This window comes from Procambarus clarkii, chromosome 58 (assembly GCF_040958095.1).
Source record: "Procambarus clarkii isolate CNS0578487 chromosome 58, FALCON_Pclarkii_2.0, whole genome shotgun sequence".
NCBI lineage: Eukaryota > Metazoa > Arthropoda > Malacostraca > Decapoda > Cambaridae > Procambarus > Procambarus clarkii.
In genome coordinates, this window is record NC_091207.1 from 7,308,186 (window position 1) to 7,325,785 (window position 17,600).

The window sequence follows — 17,600 nt, forward strand, 5'->3', positions numbered from 1 at the left end:
GATGGGTGATGTAAAAAGGGATTTCGATGTAGATTCAAAATATGACTTTTTTAAAAATATTCTAGGCAAAGCACAGGAACGTAATATCCCATACAAATTGAATAGATCGAATATTAATGATCCGAAAAGGATAACAATGGATCTGAAGAACCTTATAGGAAGAAAGAGAGCATTGTACAAAATGATTAAGAATGGGGAAGTCAGTTTAAAATAAGAATTCGTACAACAAGTTAGAAATGTTAAAACAGAGATAAGGAGGGCAAAGAGAAACTATGAAGTTTGCCTAGCAGGGCAAGCAAAGGCAAATCCTAAAGTTTTTTTTCAGTTTTATCGAACAAAAATTAGTGAAAGGATTGGTACATTAAAAACTGAGACAGGTCAGATAACGGAAAATGACTAAGAGATAAGTAGTATTTTAATAAATATTTTATCTGTTTTTACTAAAGAGGAACTTAACACTATACCTTCAGCAGAACAAAGTCTTATGTGGGTAGGGATGATGGCAGGTTGACTAGTTTAGCCGTTACCAGGGATGATGTTATTATTAAACAAATAGAGAAGCTCAAACCAAACAAATCCCCAGGGCCGGACGAAGTGTTTGCCAAGATGCTTAAAGAATGCAAAGAGGAGCTTTGCGATTCATTGTCTACCATATTTAATAAATCATTAGAGTCAGGCAATAATTGGGCACTGATACTTTTACCCCCCCCCACTCCCGTCTCCAAGATTACTATACAAACAGATACCAAAGTTTCTCCTTTCCATACCTTATTGTTCTTATTTTTTGTTCCTTTCTTTGTCCATCCCACTTGTGAGTTGTTGTTTGCTGTTGTGACGATTACTGACGCCTTTGAGCAATATGTGGGCGTGTATGCCTCTCTTTATTTCTTTTAGTATCTTTATGTGTCTGTCTCATCGACACCTGACTCCGTCTCTAGTTCTCGAACACTGTCTCTTAATCGGTGTGTTTCTATATATAGATCCATCTGTTTGTCTTTATACAGAAAACCTAGAGGGATGCACTAACCCTACCAGCTCCATTACTGGTACAGCCAGCCCTCCCGGGCTGAAAACCACCTTGAAGACCCCCATCCATCGCCAGATCACTAGTATCAGCTATTGATACAGATAATGGCTCCAAAGAGCCTCCACTTACGGGCTAATCATAACCCGTGCTACTGGAACTAGTTCTGAGTAGCTGAATCTAAAACAACAACAACAGTCTTTACGCACACCCATTCACACTGCTACCCATTGAGGGTGTGAACACAATGCAACCCAAACGTCTGAAGGTTAGAGTTAATCCCCTTGACGGTCATGCATTCTAGAAAAGCCATATTCTAAAGGTTCTGAAGGACATAATTGGCATCTTAGTCAGGAAGGTGATGATATCGTGCTCTTCTTTTCTTCTGAGGAAGAACTAGAAAAACTCTTGACAAAGGATGCCATACTTCGCAAGGAGCACCACCTACATCCTCACTTCCCACGTCAGTTCCTGACCGGAAGAACTGTTTTTACCAGCAGGACCCGCCAGTGGACTGCTGACCGACCGCAACATAAGATCATGGACAATATCGAGGACGAAAATCCGAACCTGGATGTATTTAACCTAGAGTTCTGCAGCACCAACAAATATTCAATGGAGAATAATTTCACCACCATAGCTTCGGCCACCCAGGCTGCCACACAAGGTTTCTACTACTTCGACTTACAAATACGACCCCAGTAAGTAAAAAAGGAACAATACTATGAAATCCAGCAGTGCTTCAAGTGTTACGAGCTCTTCCACCCCACCAACAAGTGTCAGCACCCTGTCCAGAAGTTCACCCTGTGTGCACTGGACCATCACTACTCCATATGCAAGGCAACAACCCCGCAATTTCCTACCGCTGCCCCCGCAGACAGGAAAACATCAAGGCCCAGGATAAAGCCAAGAGAAACAACCCTCCTACCTACGCGACCAGGGCCCCAGGCACTCAACCCACCACCTCAGATCCCACCAACCGACCAGAAGACTTCCCATTCTTATTAAAGAGTGGCTCCTCCCACCAGGCGATCCAGCCTTCACAATGGGGATCCCTGCTCTTATAAGACTAGCGGAGAGGCTTGGCGGTCCAGCAGTCACTGTTTTGTCAGTGAAACGAACACATTATACATAGCCAATGGCCTGGACCCCCCATCATAGCCCCGTGGCCATAGTCTCACTACCTCCACTACCACTCTGGAGACTACCACCAGGACGACCACGAGGTCGATTTCAACACAGACTCCAGAATCACCCAAGTCCCGGGCAGCACAAACAGAGGTATTTCCCTCTCCAGCTCCCAACACTCCTACTATCACCATTTCAGCGGCTGCGCTAGCAGACGTGCTGTCTACAAATGCTAACAGCACCACCAACGCTCATGAAATAGATTCTACCACCAATCAATGACACCTGAGCCTACCTCACGCTGCAAGGCTAAAGACGAAAACACTAACTACAGTGGTTACAAACTACTCAGAAGAGGAAATCTTAGTAGGAGCTCCACCGCCACACCCCAAATAAGACACCTAATCGGCACAAGACTTCCTCATGGAGACCATCTCACCATAGTCCAACGATAGCACGGCTCAGCCAAAGAAAAAACGAAAGACCTAGAGGTCTACACAAACCCTACCAGCTCTATAACTGGTACAGCCAGCCCTCCAGGGCTGAAAACCACCATGAAGACCCCATCCATCCCCAGATCTCTAGTATCAGCTATTGATACAGATAATTGCTCCAAAGAGCCTCCACTTACGGGCACACAATAGCCCGTGCTACTTGGCACTTTTTGTTCTGAGTAGCCAACTCTAAAACAACAACAACATTGCCCATCTACTTGTGCTGTGATTCTGTTATTGACTTGTGATTTTTTTTTGGTGTGACAGATGTAGTTGGTTCAAAATAAGAAGAAAAATATTATCTGCCCTAATATGCAGTTACCATGCGTTAGTTCTGAGGAGTGACGTCCCCGCCGGTCGGTCTCTGAATAGGTCTCCTGGTTGATGGTCTGGTCAACTAGACTATTAGACTCATATGCTCGCAACAGACGTATGAATCATAGCCCAGTTGATCAAGTGTTTTTTGAGGTCATTATTAAGTTCTCTTCTGAGTACCATGGGAGTTTGGCTAGTTATGTTCTTTATGTTTGGAGGGAGAATGTTGAAACGTTTGGCAATGTAATAGTGATTGAGTTCTCTCTGAGTCTCAGCAGGGTTATTTTGCAATACCTGCCATACCTTCTGGTCTCATGTGGTGTTATTTCTGTGTACCGACTAGGATCTAGTCGCTCTACTATTTTACATAATTTTCTATGAGAAAATTATATATTTCTCCAACCTGTGCTCTAGGAAATACAGACTAAAAAAATTAGATGGTCCCAACAGTTTAGAGATTTATTGAGTGAACTCTGGCAGTTCAAATCTTTGCACATTCTTCAAGTGCAAGTTGGTTTGATTGAGGCTGTTGTTGTGCAATAATATTCCACCCTAGAAAGCACTAGTGTCTTTAAAAATATCATCACTTTCCTGGCATTTAATGTTTAAAATGCTTTAATTAACCAGCCTGTCATTTTTCTTTCACCTGTGACAGCTACTCGTGTTCTTTAAGAGTTAGGTCATCCGACAAGATTATTCCCCATTCTTTTAAATTACTTTTTTGTTTTAGTGATTTGACTGCATTTTATATATGGTTTCCGTTTTGATATTTTCGTTTTCCATAGTGCAGAAGTGGAACTCATTTACGTTAAATTTCCCATTATTTACTGTGGCCCATTCAAACCCTGATTTAAACCAGTTTAAAGGTTTGTTGTGTCCTCTTTATTGTCTATTATCATAAAAATCTTAATGTCATCTGCAAAGCGCGATACTGTACTATAATTTGTGTCCTTGTCTATGTCCGATATAAGGATGAGAAAAATTACTGGAGGAAGTACAGTACCCTTGGGGAGGGGGAGGCTGAGATTATCTCTGTGTCTGATTCGAATTTTACTTTGTTGATTACACTCTAGAATATGTTCTTTTGGGAATTATAGATTCATCTTCCCACTTGGCCAGTATTTCCATTTGTGCGCATTTTTAATGCAATAACACTATGGTCACAATTGACGAAAGGTTTCGCAAAATCTGTATATATTATATCAGTGTTTTGCTGTAAATGTAAACTTTGCCATGTCATAAGCCACTATGACAAGGCAGCTAAGGCCATATCATAGTGATCTAAAAGCTGTGAGAAGCAGGAGCAACCTGTTTTGAATAACCATATAATGCCACTCATCAATATTGGTAATTATTTAAATGGAATGACAACAGAGTGCGACAGTAACGTCTCCTACTTGTTTGATTATGTAATCATATACAAGTCCCACTCAAACTGACAGAAAAACGAAATAATTTTTTTTTATCAAACATTTAGGGAAAATTTAGACCACTGTTTTTAAATGGGAGCTGCCTCCTAGTCCTGCTTTTTTATCACGCTTAAAAAAAGTGTGCGACAAGCATGTGCATTTTCAAAAACATAAATGTTCTCTGACTTCAGCCATTTGTCTAGACTGAAAAGTGGCGCGAGAGGTACGTGCTATGGTTAAAGGCATTCAGGCCTTAAGTATACTCGATTGTTTGTCATTAAGCTAGCATCACGGGCTAATCCTCCTTCATGTGATAGGCCTTAAATTCAACATCTAACCAAGCTAAGTTACAGAAAAAAGCAAATGTAACCGATGAGAAATAATAAAAATATTATTTAAGTTTTGAATTAAGAGCATATATAATAGCGTGTACCGTGACTGATGTCCCATCACCACCATCAGCAAGTTTGTTGGCTCTCATCATATGCATTATTTCCACAGCTACCTTCAGATAGATCACGGCGTCTTAACAAATTATTACAAAGATAACTATCATATAAATATTTAGGATCCTCCAGAATTATATTATCTTCACTGAGGCTCTGTGGGCCCTGAGTTAAACCATTGTTCATAATGTGACGCTCCATTCCCAGAGATCTCTGGCGGTCGGAGGCAGTAACTTAGATCTAAAATAATAATATGGAGTTTCAAACACGGTCTGGCATCTAGGGATGGCTGCCTAAATTTCTGTGAAACAGCCGGGGATATCTGCCCCAACAGATGGGCCAAGGCCATATACCTGGTTGTAATCATGCTCATATTGCATATCCCAGGATCATTGTTTACCATACCTCTTCAAAGTGAAAAAAATATTATTGATAAACATAATTATTCACATAATATGACATTTTCATTTGAAACTGAATTGCAAATATCGTGGATATAATTATTGCAGGATGTGTTCGGAAGTGGTGAACATGTAACTATTGCAGGATGTGTTCGGAAGTGGTGAACATGTAACTATTGCAGGATGTGTTCGGAAGTGGTGAACATGTAACTATTGCAGGATGTGTTCGGAAAGGGTGAACATGGAGCTATTGCAGGATTTGTTCGGAAGTGGTGAACATGGAGCTATTGCAGGATGTGTTCGGAAGTGGTGAACATGTAACTATTGCAGGATGTGTTCGGAAGTGGTGGACTTCATCCTGCCCGCAGAGGTGCTGGAGATGGTATTCGCGAACGTGCCTCTAGTGCATCTGTTGACCGTCGATGCTTGTGTCTGTCGCTACTGGTACACAGTCATCCTTAACCCTGCGGTGAGTAATACAACACTACAGTGAGTAATACAACCCCTATAGTTAGTAATACAACCCTACAGTTAGTAACACAACACAATGGTGAGTAATATAATCATACAGTTAGTAACACAACACTGTGGTGAGTAATCCTACATTTAGTAATACACCACTAAAGTTAGTAATACAATACTATGGTGGGTAATATAATCTTAATGTCAATAATACAATCATACAGTTAGTAATACAACACTGTGGTAATATAATCCTACAGTTAATAACAACACAGTGGTGAGAAATACAACTCTATGCTTATTGATGCAACACATTGGTGAGTAATATAAATCTACAGTAAATAAAAGAACCCTGTGATAAATATTAAAATATGCATGTTGAAGCTCTCTAACTGTTTAAATTTAAATTTGCTTATAAAAATCTAACAAATGAAAATTGCTTTATTCGAAAGGTGACGTTTTCGTAATTTACATTTTGCTTGTTATATTGTTGACTCGTTTGCCTTACTTTGCTTGTACACAATTTCAGTTTATTCCGTGGAGAAAATTTTACTATCGACTGAAGTTGGTGCCAAATAGCGTATCGTCCAGCATGCTGTTGTTCCCCTCGCCGGACAGTGACAAGCTGCCAGTCATCGACATCATGGCTGCCCTCTGTCAGCACCATGGTGTGACATCCATGATAGACTGTATCACCAGTGTCATCAGGTAAGATAACACCATGAGAGACTGTATCACCAGTGTCATCAGGTAAGATAACACCATGAGAGACTGTATCACCAGTGTCATCAGGTAAGATAACACCATGAGAGACTGTATCACCAGTGTCATCAGGTAAGATAACACCATGAGAGATTGTATCACCAGTGTCATCAGGTAAGATAACACAATGAGAGACTGTATCACCAGTGTCATCAGGTTAGATAACACCATGAGAGCCTGTATCACGTGTCATCAGGTAAAAATAACACCATGAGAGACTATCTCCAATGTCATCAAGTAAGATAACACCATGAGAGATTGTATCACCAGTGTCATCAGGTAAGATAACACCATGCTAGACTGTATCACCAGTGTCATCAGGTAAGATAACACCATGAGAGACTATATCACCAGTGTCATCAGGTAAGATAACACCATGAGAGACTGTATCACCAGTGTCATCAGGTAAGATAACACCATGAGAGACTGTATCACCAGTGTCATCAGGTAAGATAACACCATGAGAGACTGTATCACCAGTGTCATCAGGTAAGATAACACCATGAGAGACTGTATCACCAGTGTCATCAGGTAAGATAACACCATGAGAGACTGTATCACCAGTGTCATCAGGTAAGATAACACCATGAGAGATTGTATCACCAGTGTCATCAGGTAAGATAACACAATGAGAGACTGTATCACCAGTGTCATCAGGTTAGATAACACCATGAGAGACTGTATCACCAGTGTCATCAGGTAAGATAACACCATGAGAGATTGTATCACCAGTGTCATCAGGTAAGATAACACAATGAGAGACTGTATCACCAGTGTCATCAGGTTAGATAACACCATGAGAGCCTGTATCACGTGTCATCAGGTAAAAATAACACCATGAGAGACTATCTCCAATGTCATCAAGTAAGATAACACCATGAGAGATTGTATCACCAGTGTCATCAGGTAAGATAACACCATGCTAGACTGAATCACCAGTGTCATCAGGTAAGATAACACCATGAGAGACTATATCACCAGTGTCATCAGGTAAGATAACACCATGAGAGGCTGTATCACCAGTGTCATCAGGTAAGATAACACCATGAGAGACTGTATCACCAGTGTCATCAGGTAAGATAACACCATGAGAGACTGTATCACCAGTGTCATCAGGTAAGATAACACCATGAGAGACTGTATCACCAGTGTCATCAGGTAAGATAACACCATGAGAGACTGTATCACCAGTGTCATCAGGTAAGATAACACCATGAGAGATTGTATCACCAGTGTCATCAGGTAAGATAACACAATGAGAGACTGTATCACCAGTGTCATCAGGTAAGATAACCCCATGAGAGACTGTATCACGTGTCATCAGGTAAGATAACACCATGAGAGACTATATCACCAGTGTCATCAGGTAAGATAACACCATGAGAGACTGTACCACCAGTGTCATCAGGTAAAATAACACCATGAGAGACTGTATCACCAGTGTCATCAGGTAAGATAACACCATGAGAGACTGTGTCACCAGTGTCATCAGGTAAGATAACACCATGAGAGACTGTATCACCAGTGTCATCAGGTAAGATAACACCAAGAGAGACTGTATCTCCACTGTCATCAAGTAAGATAACACCAAGAGAGACTGTATCACCAGTGTCATCAAGTAAGATAACACCATGAGAGACTATCACCAATGTTATCAAGGTAATTACTCCCCGAGCATGGAATGAAAGCACCAATAATGGTGCTTTCATTAAGCCCCACTAATAGCTCATTAGTTTATCAACACCACTAATGGTGTTGATAAATAAGTGATGATGATGGGTAGTAAGCTGCGGACAGCAGCAGCATAAAGCATCACTAACTGTGTTGTGGATATTGCAGGATGATGGGCAGCAGGCAGAGGCAAGGAGCTGGAGCAGCGACCAAGTTGCTCCTTCAGAGACACAGACTGTACACCGTGGCAAATGATACTCTGGAGAACATGGAGGAGGAGCTCATGCCCAGACCCTTCAACCTCTGGCACGTCGCTACCCTCATTGTGTTCCGTAGGTGTTTCGCACTCCTGTTCTCCTCATGCGTCGGGTTCTCTTTCCCTTGCTCCTGTTCTCCCTATGCGTCGAGTTCTCCTTCCCTTGCTACTGTTCTCCCTATGCGTCGAGTTCTCCTTCCCTTGCTACTGTTCTCCCTATGCGTCGTGTTCTCCTTCCCTTGCTACTGTTCTCCCTATGCGTCGTGTTCTCCTTCCCTTGCTACTGTTCTCCCTATGCGTCGTGTTCTCCTTCCCTTGCTCCTGTTCTCCCAATGCGTCGGGTTCTCCTTCCCTTGCTCCTGTTCTCCCCATGCGTCGGGTTCTCCTTCCCTTGCTCCTGTTCTCCCCATGCGTCGGGTTCTCCTTCCCTTGCTCCTGTTCTCCCTATGCGTCGTGTTCTCCTTCCCTTGCTACTGTTCTCCCAATGCGTCGGGTTCTCCTTCCCTTGCTCCTGTTCTCCCAATGCGTCGGGTTCTCCTTCCCTTGCTCCTGTTCTCCCCATGCGTCGGGTTCTCCTTCCCTTGCTCCTGTTCTCCTCCCATTGCTCCTGTGCACACCTAGTTATGCTTGCTTAGGTTAAACTTTGGATCTTTGGTCCCGCCTCTCAACTGTCAATCTACTGGTGTACAGGTTCCTGAGACTACTGAGCTCTATCATATCTACATTTGAAACTGTGTATGGAGTCAGCCTCCAACACATCAAAGCTTAATGCATTTCATGAACTAACTACTCTGGCACTGTAAAAGTTCTTTTTATTGTCCCTATAGCTCATTTGGGTAGTCACCTTCGACCTGTGTCCCTTTGTGCGAGTACCACCCATGCTAAAGAATAAGACTATCTATCCGAATAAGCTTCGGATTCGTGGTCCTGAGGTTCCGGGTTCGATCCCCGGTAGAGGCGGAGACAAATGAGCATAAAGTTTCTTTCACCCTGATACCCCTGTTACCTAGCAGTAAATAGGTTCCTGGAAGTTAGACAGCTGCTACGGGCTGCTTCCCGCGGGGAGGGGGGGGGGGCAGTAACAAAAAAAGACCTGGTCGAGGACCGGGCAGCGGGGACGGTTTCTTTGTGTCCTCTTTATCTCGTTTTTAACATTTCTAACCAGTTGAACGAATTCCTATTCTAAACTGACTTCCCCATTCTTAATCCTTTTGTTCCAATCTCTCTTTCTACCTGTAAGGTTCTTCTGATCCTTTGTTATCCGTTTCGGTTCATTAGTATTCGATCTATTCAATTTGTATTGTATACTACGTTCCGGTGCTTTTCTAAGGAATATTTTTGAATAGGTTATATTTTGAATCTACATCGAAATTCCTTTTTTCATCACCCATTGCTGGGTTTACGTAAAGCTTCAAGACCGGCAAACCTCCATGCCCACTACTTTCCAATCTATTTCACCCTCAAAAATTTCTAAGGCTATTGAAATCAGCTTTTCGAAAATCTGGCATTTAACAGAATTTTCACCTGCAAATCTATTACATTCTATACTATATCTGATTTCTTTGTGATCACCGTTCCCTAGTTCACTCCCTGTTTCGATGTTATTAATTTGTATTTCCCTGTTAGTTAACACTAAATCTAAAATATTATTTTCCCGAATTGGTTCCTTAACGTGTTGCGTAAGAAAGTAATCGTCAATTATTTCTTGAAAATCTTCTGCTTCATTATTCCCTGTTCTGTTAATCCAGTTTATTGCACTAAAATTAAAGTCACCTAAAATGATACAAACACTGCTAGTCCTAGATGCTCTAGATATTTCATCCCATTGATGCATTGCTTCAATTCTGTCTAAGTTTGAGGGCCTGTATATAACTCCCATTATAAGATTATTTGCTTTTTTCGTTTAATTCTAGCCAAATAGTTTCTGTTTTGTGGCTCGGTTCTGATTCCCTCTTTGTGATTACTTTTCAAATCTTCTCTAACATATATGGCTACTCCCAATCCTCGTCTAATATATCTTTCTGTGTGAAAAAGGTTAAATCCATTTATTTCATATTCAGCTAATAGTTCTCAATTTTTTACAGTCATCTAAGTTTCGGTAAGTGCAATAATATATATTATGTCATTGTAGACAAGAGCATTTATATCCTTTATTTTGTTTCTTGGACTCCTACTGTTCGTGTAATATACCACTAAGTGAATCGTTATTTTGAGGCTCTTCTCTTTCCATGACTATTTTGCCAATTTGTTTCCCCCCTCCCACAAACACATACTTTTATTATATCCTTTCTCCATGTCAATTCCCATACTACTGTCTACTCAAAGATTAAACCAAAGCAAACCCCTCCAACGACAGGTTCCAACGAGTTCACAACAGCAACAACCCCAGTTCTAGATAGATGAACCCCATCCTGAGCATACATATAATTTCTTTCATAAAAGTGATCCCAGTTATCAATGAATGATATTGCATTTGATTTCCAATTTTTGTCCAGTCGGCAATTGACAGCAAGTGCCCTCGACAACCATTCATTTCCATCTCCCTTTCTTAGAAGAATGCCACATATGATCAGGATTCCTCCCTTGCTCCTAACTAATTCTATGGTTGTCTTAAGCCTTTGTATCAGTGTCTCACTCCTAACTAGTCCAACATCATTTCCACCTGAACTGATACAAAAAATGGGTGTGTTCCCATTTCCAGGCGTCATATCATTAATGTTGTTAACAATGTCACCAATTCCAGCTCCCGGATAGCAAACCCTTAACCTGTTCCCCCTTTCTCCGGGATAAAAAGTTCTATCCCTATTACCCATATATCATCTTTCCCATTACTCATGTTCTCCCAATGTTGGTTTTCTCTTCTCCCATGCGCCTGTTCTCCTCCCCATGTTCGTTTTCTCTTTCCCCTATGTACCTGTTCTCCTCCTTATTCTCCTGTTCTTCTATCCTTGCTCCCGATCATCCCTTGTTCTTGATCTATTCCACCTATTTCATTAAACACAGAAATCACACTAACGTGATGCGTCAAATGAACAAATCCACAAGGGTCGTGACGAGGATCCGAACCTGTGTCCGGGAGCATCCCAGATACTGCCTTAATCGACTGAGCTACGACAGGGTTAAAAGAGTTGAAACCGAAGTTCTACTGAACTTTCTGGATCCCGCAACCTCTCCGAGGCACAAACCAGGGTTTTACACAACTCACCCCTGCACTCGAACTATGTCAATAGGCCGTTCTCCCTCTTCGCCCTTATATCATTACACACAGAAATCACACTAACGTGATGCATCAAATGAACAAATCCACAAGGGCCATGACGAGGATTCGAACCTACGTCCAGGAGCATCCCAGACACTGCCTTAATCGAATGAGCTACGACAGGGATAAAAGAGTTGAAACCGAAGTTCTACTGAACTTACTGGATCTTATTTGTTCATTTGATGCATCATGTTAGTGGGATTTCTGTGTGTAATGATATAGGGGCGAAGAGGGAGAACGGCCTATTGACATAGCTCGAGTGTAGAGGAGAGTTGTGTAAAACTCTGGTTTGTGCCTCGGAGAGGCTGCGGGATCCAGAAAGTTCAGTAGAACTTCGGTTTCAACTCTTTTAACCCTGTCGTAGCTCAGTTGATTAAGGCAGTATCTGGGATGCTCCCGGACGCAGGTTCGAATCCTCGTCACGGCCCTTGTGGATTTGTCCACCTATTTGTTTTCTACGACCGTACCCGTCTAATTCCTAACTAATATAATTATGCTGAAAATATTGACACACACGAGGCAGATCGTATTTATATCCACCAAAACCCATTCATATATATATATGCCTGACCTACGCTTGAAACACACTAGCGATCAATTATGTTTCTTTGTAATTTGTTACAAGAACTAAAACCATTTAGTTTGAAAACTAAATGTTTTCAAACAAGAGAGAGAGAGAGAGAGAGTAACTAAATGAGTAAATAAGTGATTGAGTAAATGAATGAGTAAATAAATAAGGAAATTAATGAGTAAATAAATGAGGAAATTAATGAGTAAATGAATGAGTTATTGAATGAACGAATGAGTAAACGAGTGAGAGAGTTAGCGACTGGGTGAGTGAGGAATGAGAGACAAGATAGATATCTATGGGATAGAAATCCTTATATTAACCCACCATTTTTTTCCTTGAAAATGGCGAAAAGTGCAGGAACCCAAACATTGTCATAAGGTGCAGGGAACCCAAACATTGTCATAAGGTGCAGGGAACCCAAACATTGTCATAAGGTGCAGGGAACCCAAACATTGTCATAAGGTGCAGGGAACCCAAACATTGTCATAAGGTGCAGGGAACCCAAACATTGTCATAAGGTGCAGGGAACCCAAACATTGTCATAAGGTGCAGGGAACCCAAACATTGTCATAAGGTGCAGGGAACCCAAACATTGTCATAAGGTGCAGGGAACCCACACATTGTCATAAGGTGCAGGGAACCCACACATTGACGCAAGGTGCAGGGAAACCACATATTGATGCAAGGTGCTGGGGAACCCACACATTTACTAAAGGTGCAGAGAACCCACACATTGACGTCATGTACAGGGAACATACACACTGACACAAGGTACAGGAATCGGACACTGATGCAAGATGCAGGGAACACACGCACTGACGCAAGGTACAGGTCTCAGACACTGATGCAAGGTGCATTGAACATACACACTGACGCAAGGCACAGGGATCAAACACTGACGCAAGGTGCATTGAACATACACACTGTCGTAAGGAAACATACACTGATGCAAGGTGCAGGGAACACACACATTGACGCAAGGCGCAGGGATCAAACACTGATGCAAGGTGCATTGAACATACACACTGATGCAAGGCACAGGGATCAAACACTAACGCAAGGTGCATTGAACATACACTCTGTCGCAAGGAAACATACACTGATGCAAGGTGCAGGGAACACACACATTGACGCAAGGCGCAGGGATCAAACACTGATGCAAGGTGCATTGAACATACACACTGATGCAAGGTGCAAGGGAACATACACTGATGCAAGGTGCAGGGAACACACACTGACGCAAGGAATAGGCATCAGACACTGATGCAAGGTGCATTGAACATACACACTGACGCAAGGTGCAAGATGCACTGATGCCAGGTGCAGGGAACACACTGTTGTAAGATAAGGTGAATAATAGGAGAGAGCGTTAAGCCAGTACGACTATACAGGTCTTAGAAGGGATATGAGGACAAGACGCTGGGATATGACGGAGGGAAGGAACGGTGCCTTCCTCTTGGACCACTGGGGATCGGACGCCGACCTGTAGGAAGCAAAGCCGTCGTTCTACCCACCAGTCCATATATACTGGGTATACTCAATAAAGTATAACGTTAAATATGCCAACAAAAATATAATACAGAGGAGCGCATATAGACAGGATAAGTTAAGGTTCATAAGAGTCCTGAGTACATACTAGTTTGTTGCTGGTGATTTATGGAACAAATTACTGGGTAACACAACAGACACGGGATCCCATGAAGTAATGGTTGGATACATAGGATTGAATTTGGTTGAGTATAAATAGGAACTGCCTGGTGTGGGCCAATCACTCAGTTGACATGTGTTTTTAGATACTCTTCGGCCTGCCACAGCCAGGCTGTTCACTCCCTCTTACAGTGAAAAAAATTATAAATATGTTGCAATTTTATGCAACAATTTTATGAGACAATTTTATTGATTATCGACGACGATCTATATTCCATAATTCCCATACCACGTATAATAATTGGAGAGAAGTATAGTAGTAATTTGCCGTGAGGAATTTCACGATAAAAATTGTATATGATCACAATAGTGACGAATCATAATCACATCTGGCTAACATAAAAGAAGCATTAAAAATAATTAATATGGTTGGCTCCTTTGCTCCATTTATGAGTGTCGGATCCCATGGCCACCCCCACGAACTTGGTGGAAGGGAACTAATGGAGTTCCGATAATTTCACCCCCTCTAGATCACCTCGGAATCTATCAATAGAAGCAACATGTCTCTCCAGTGTTGGAGTCCTAGCCTCACCCAACTTGTGGAGTGATGGCTGAGGGTTAGGTGACCATCAATGACGGGTTAAGATCTCCTCTATTGATTCCATTAAAAGAATGCCGGCACCCAATGCCAAAAGGAGCTGGTGGCTGAGCGGACGGAACACTGGGCGAGTGATTCTGTGGTCCCGGGTTCGATCCCAGGCGTCAGCAAGTAACTATGGGCAGAGTTTCTTTCACCCTGACGCCCCTGTTAAATAGCAGTAAATAGGTACCTGGGAATTAGTCAACTGTCACGGGCTGCTTCCTGGGGTGGAGGCCTGTTCGAGGACCGGGCCGCGTGGACACTAAGCCCCGAAATCATCTTAAGATAACCCATGGCGACCCATATTAAGCTGTTGGGGACTCCCGTAACGTTGGAGGTGATTCTGGCACCGCCTAGTGAAGGTAAACGGAAAATTCGGGGTAATTATTTTTCCCTTTCTGTATAATAAAGCTTTATGTACTGAGGTCAGTGAAATAGACAAAATATGTTTTCTAGTTGCAGTAGTTGGAAGGTAAACATGTTGCTGAGGCAATAGATAATTTTCTTGTCCAAGCAATGTTTCCAGGTTGTGTTGACCTTAGATGGGACGCATTTCACGACATCGTTATTTCTAATTTTGTTAGTGGAATGATGCTGGTCGTATAGAACATTTGGTCAATCCGACAACCACATTGATCTTGGCACTGGGTTGATCTGGGCACCGGGTTCATTTGGGCACTGTGTTGATCTGGGCACCGAGTTTATCTGGGCACTGAGTTTATCTGGGCACTAAGTTTATCTAGGCACTGAGTTTATCTGGGCACTGGCTTGATCTGGGCACTGGCTTGATCTCGGCACTGGCTTGATCTGGGCACTGGCTTGATCTGGGCACTAGGTTGATCTGGGCACTGAGTTTATCTGGGCACTGTGTTGATCTTGGCACTGAGTTTATTTGAGCACTGTGTTAATCTGGGCACTGTGTTGATATAGACACTGGGTTGATCTGGGCACTGGGTTGAATTGGGCACTGAGTTTATCTGGGCACTGTGTTAATCTGGGCACTGGGTTGATCTGGCCACTGGGTTGATCTGGCCACTGGGTTGATCTGGGCACTGGGCTGATCTGGGCACTGAGTTGATCTGGGCACTGAGTTGATTTGGGCAGAGAACTGATCTAGGCACAGAGTTGTTCTGGGCACAGAGTTTATCTGGGCACAGAGTTGATCAGGGAACAGAGTTGATCTGGGCACAGAGTTGATCTCGGCTCAGAGTTGATCTGGGCACAGAGTTGATCTGGGCACAAAGTTGATCTGGGCACAAAGTTGATCTGGGCACAGAGTTGAACTGGGCACAGAGTTGATCTGGTCATAGAGTTGTTCTGAGCACAGAGTTGATCTCGGCACAGAGTTGATCTGAGCACAGAGTTGATCTGAGCACAGAGTTGATCTGGGCACAGAGATGATCTGGGCACAGAGTTGATCTGGGCACAGAGTTGATCTGGGCACAGAGTTGATCTGGGCACAGAGTTGATCTGGGCACAGAATTGATCTGGGCACAGAGATGATCTGGGCACAGAGTTGATGTGGGCACAGAGTTGATCTGGGCACAGAGATGATCTGGTCACAGAGTTGATCTGGGCACAGGGTGTATCTGGGCACTGAGTTTATCTGGGAACTGAGTTTATCTGGGCACTGGGTTGATCTGGGCACTGGGTTGATCTGGGCACTGGGTTGATCTGAGTACTGGGTTGATCTGGGCACTGGGTTGATTTGGGCACTGAGTTTATCTGGGCACTGTGTCAATCTGGGCACTGGGTTGATCTGGACACTGGGTTAATCTGGCCACTGGGTTGATCTGGCCAATGTGTTGATCTGGGCACTGGGTTGATCTGGGCACTTAGTTGATTTGGACACTGAGTTGATTTGGGCACAGAACTGATCTGGGTACAGAGTTGTTCTGGGCACAGAGTTTATCTGGGCACAGAGTTTATCTGGGCACAGAGTTGATCTGGGCAAAGAGTTGATCTGGGCACAGAGTTGATCTGGGCACAGAGTTGATCTGGGCTCAGAGTTGATCTGGGCAAAGAGTTGATCTGGGCACAGAGTTGATCTGGGCACAGAGTTGATCTGGGCAGAGTTGATCTGGGCTCAGAGTTGATCAGGGCACAGAGTTGATCTGGGCACGGACTTGATCTGGGCTCAGAGTTGATCTGGGCTCAGAGTTGATCTGGGCACAGAGTTGATCTGGGCACAGAGTTGATCTGGGCACAGAGATGATCTGGGCACAGAGTTGATCTGGGCACAGGGTGTATCTGGGCACTGAGTTTATCTGGGAACTGAGTTTATCTGGGCACTGGGTTGATCTGGGCACTGGGTTGATCTGGGCACTGGGTTGATCTGGGCACAGGGTTGATCTGAGTACTGGGTTGATCTGGGCACTGGGTTGATTTGGGCACTGAGTTTATCTGGGCACTGTGTCAATCTGGGCACTGGGTTGATCTGGACACTGGGTTAATCTGGCCACTGGGTTGATCTGGGCAATGTGTTGATCTGGGCACTGGGTTGATCTGGGCACTGAGTTGATTTGGGCACTGAGTTGATTTGGGCACAGAACTGATCTGGGCACAGAGTTGTTCTGGGCACAGAGTTTATCAGGGCACAGAGTTGATCTGGGCACAGAGTTGATCTGGGCACAGAGTGTATCTGGGCTCAGAGTTGATCTGGGCAAAGAGTTGATCTGGGCACAGAGTTGATCTGGGCACAGAGTTGATCTGGGCTCAGAGTTGATCAGGGCACAGAGCTGATCTGGGCACGGACTTGATCTGGGCACGGACTTGTTCTGGGCTCAGAGTTGATCTGGGCACAGAGTTGATCTGGGCACAGAGTTGATCTGGGCACAGAGTTGATCTGGGCACAGAGTTCATCTGGGCACAGAGTTGATCTGGGCACTGAGTTGATCTGGGCTCTGAGTTGATCTGGGCTCTGAGTTGATCTGGGCACAGAGTTCATCTGGGCACAGAGTTCATCTGGGCACAGAGTTGTTCTGGGCACAGAGTTAATCTTGGCACAGAGTTGATCTGAGCACAGAGTTGATCTGGGCACAGAGGTGATCTGGGCACAGAGTTCATCTGGGCACAGAGTTGATCAGGGCACAGAGTGTGTCTGGGCACAGAGTTG